This window comes from Hetaerina americana, unplaced genomic scaffold, assembly GCF_022747635.1.
Source record: "Hetaerina americana unplaced genomic scaffold, ioHetAmer1.1.p SCAF_4, whole genome shotgun sequence".
Lineage (NCBI taxonomy): Eukaryota > Metazoa > Arthropoda > Insecta > Odonata > Calopterygidae > Hetaerina > Hetaerina americana.
This window is the reverse complement of record NW_027286985.1, coordinates 13,806,868-13,810,582: the sequence shown is the minus strand read 5'-3', so window position 1 is coordinate 13,810,582 and position 3,715 is coordinate 13,806,868.

The window sequence follows — 3,715 nt, the reverse complement described above, 5'->3', positions numbered from 1 at the left end:
CAGTACGCAACCGCCAACGGCAAGCGAGCAACTAATCTCTCGAAACCACTTTCCCGAAAAATCACGTCATTCGCGAGATCTCGCTAGTTTTGATCACATTTTGTTTAGATACTACTTTCGATGGCCAAGAGATGGCGGGAGTGTACTTCTCGCGGGAATTTAATCTGCTATTTCTTCTGCTTGTCGGTGTATTTTAAAAATTCTTGGGCTATACCTTCTTTAAGTATGGAATGAATCCTTCGAGTTACAGATTTTTATTGACTGCTGACTTATCCTACTAACATTGTAGGGGTGATTACCATTTCATTTTATCTTAATTACCTTCCATTCTTACCGTGCATGTAACTGTAGTAGGATATTACGGTATTAATCTATCCAAATGCATATGTTAATTTTGTAATCATTTTGAAATTATTTGTGCGGATGTGGTTGATTGCCTTTAAGTTCATATCGATTGATGCATTGAATTTTTATGTGTGTGAATTTTATTGCATTTACTAGTTTTTGAATTGCATTTTGAAACTTTTAATGCTAATTCGTATTACCAAAATACAATGGGTAAGCTATTGCCATATTAAAGGATTGTTCTTTTATGGTAGTTAATATTCCGTATTTATGTTTTTCTTCCACAGCTACCATTCCAATGAACGTCTTTTCTTGCGAGACTTCATTCGTTGTTCGAGTGGCACAAGTGGTGGTCGACTCTCATGGTGGTTACAGCCTGAATCCTATGTTGATCCTCGGAAATGTGAAGCTCTTCTCCCAAGACCTTCATCTGATGGCTCTACCAGTGTATTGCGATGCGGATGGCCTACAACCATCACCCTTCTAACTCATGACCAGTATGGTGATGTAGTTCATGCTCCCAGCCTGCACGTAAGTCATAAACTTGATCTGGGGTTTTATTCTGAGAATTTTGATTTAGATCTCTATGGTGGAATTATCCAAGTAGGCCAAATTACTTAGTGCCCTAGTGTATGGAAAGGTTGGTGTAAAATAAAATGCTTAAAAGTAAAGTAACAATTAAGTGTATATAAATACATGTCATACGCATTCAGTGATCCTGATTTTTTAGAGTATTGTTGCATTGAGTATTGATTAAGATTAATATTAAAACCATTATTAATAATTTATTACTTGCCTGTTGCTGTAGTTTATTATTGAAAAATTAAATTCATATTTGATAATTTATATCACCTGGATGATACTGCTTCTCTTCATTCTCCTGCTCTAGTTTACTATTAATTTGCCGGGGATCCCTTAATAGTTTATTTTCATATAATTAAAGTTCCATGCATAATGCTTCCTTTTGAACATTACATATTTAAGGAAACATTACACAATGGCCAAGTTTATAATGCCTTTAATGACCCCTTTTATGTCAATTCATAACATATAACATGTTCATGAATTTATGAAAAATGAATTACTTGTAAGAGATACTTTTCCAATTAACTTCCCATTAAAAATAAGAATTCATTGCTATGTCATATCACTTTCAAAGCATGATTGTTAAGTTTCAATCATGTCATGTTATATCCTGAAAGTATAAGTGGGTGCTGAAACATGGATTGGAAGGCTCGCACTCAGTATTAAAAACATTTTCATTTTAATAATGACTTGGCAAATATAAATGACTTTTCTCATCTCCTTCATTTTAATTATGCTTAAGGGTGACAAATTTATCAGTGCAAGCTATTATTTCAGTTCCATCGTGTGTCTTGGGCTAAATAATTGAGATGATTATCCTTTGCCTTTCTCAATAGTGTTTTTTTATGTGACGTTGTCACGAAATTGTCACTTGAACTTGCATTGAACTTGTCACCCCGGTGGGATTCGTCACTTTCTATTTAAGTGTGTAACATAATATGTGATGCTATATTTCTTTTGGAAAGGTATTTATATTTAAAGGCATTAAATAAACATGAATACTTTATGTTGGTCTAACTTGATTAGTGTGTTAGCTTTCTCTGATCATTTTTGCCTTGTGGATGTCAGAAAGACTTTGGGCTGAAGGTAAATTGAAATTGCCCTATAAATGCCTACCATATATCTTTGCCTTATGTGCACCATTAGGAAAATGATGTTAGGGATTCATAAGGTCATCATATATGTAACTTATGCATTTTGTGCCATTTACCCCTAAATACGACTACTACTAGGTTGATGTCAAAGCTATCCCAATAGAGAAGAAAGATGTAGTGACAACTGGCAGTAGAGAGGGGGCTACCACAGGTGAGAAGCAACAGCAGCAGCAGCCCAGCACTAGGAGCACAGTTGGGCCCTTGGGAGGTGAGGGAAGGGATGCAGATTCTACTGGAAGTCGTGCTCGAAAAATCCGGAGAGTTGGCAAACACCACCATAGGCACCACCATCACCACCACCACCATCACAAGCACCAGCCAAGGCATAAACCACACAGCCACCATCAACAGCAGAAGAGTTCAGGGGGGAATGAGTTGCCAGATGCATCGGCCTTTGGTGGCCATCCAAGGCCACATTTGAGTGCTCCCTATGAAGTGACAATCAAGGATAAGATGTGCTACCATGCTGTGACAATCATGAAGGTATTACATTGTTTTCATTACCTTCCACTGCTATTTTAAATATTTAATTTGAGTATCATTTTTTGATCCCCCACATCTTAGTATCCTTTTTATAATGTCTCTGTGAGAGGTATCTAGTAAAATAAATGGTGGTTGTATTTCTAATCAAAATTACCCTTGCATCTGCTTTGAAGGTGCTTGAATCATTTTGTGTAGTGAAATGTTTGTACCTCGGATTTTTTAGAATTTAATAGTAGTAGTAGTTTTAAGGGGAGGCGACTGACTGCTGAGGTCATTTGTGCTATTAGGGATGGGTGGTAAAGGATGAAGGTCAGAGAGAAACTCAGCGTCGGCATCAGCCTACTCTTAACAAAAGGCGCCCAGGGGTCCGCAGCTTAACATCCCATCCGACGGATGGCGTACTCACTTTAAGTGGCCTCCACAAAGCACCTCAAGTATGAATCAGGATACAACAGAAAAATATCTGCCGTCTCCATGTCAGCGTCATCTCTAGCATAATTTTTTAACAGTTTTTGCAGATAATTATTTTATAAAGATATCTCTTTTCTGTCTGTAAACCCAGGTAATTCTCCTGCCGGGTAATGTATCTCTTAATGAAATCAATTTTGCTAACCTAATTATGTGTCCATTTCATTCATTAATGTTGATCTTTCCTAACATTTATGCTGTATTGCACTGATTTGTGAATGTTGTGTTATGCATGATTCATACTTTCCATGTATCCAAATGAAAACATATGTTTTTGCATAAAAAACTCTAAAATATTGGCTGAATTGGTACTCAATAATGCTGCATCCATTTTTATTACTTTTACGCTGCTTTTTTTAATAATGGTTTAGGGAATTAGGATGGTGCGGTAGCTAACATGCTGGCTTTCCACCCAGAGGTATGGGTTCAAATCCTGGAGGTGCCTGATATTTTTCAGTGGTATCTCAATCCCTACTTGAGGTGCTTTGTGGAGAGCACTTTGAGTGAGTACGACGCCCGTCGGATGGAACGTTAACTTGCAGACCCCTTGGCACCTTTTGTTAAGAGTAGGCTAATGCTGATGCTGGGTTTCTCTCCACCCTTCATCCTTTCCTGTCCATCCCTAATGGTGCAAATAACTTCAGCTGTCGCTCACCTCCACCAAAAACTAATACTTAATA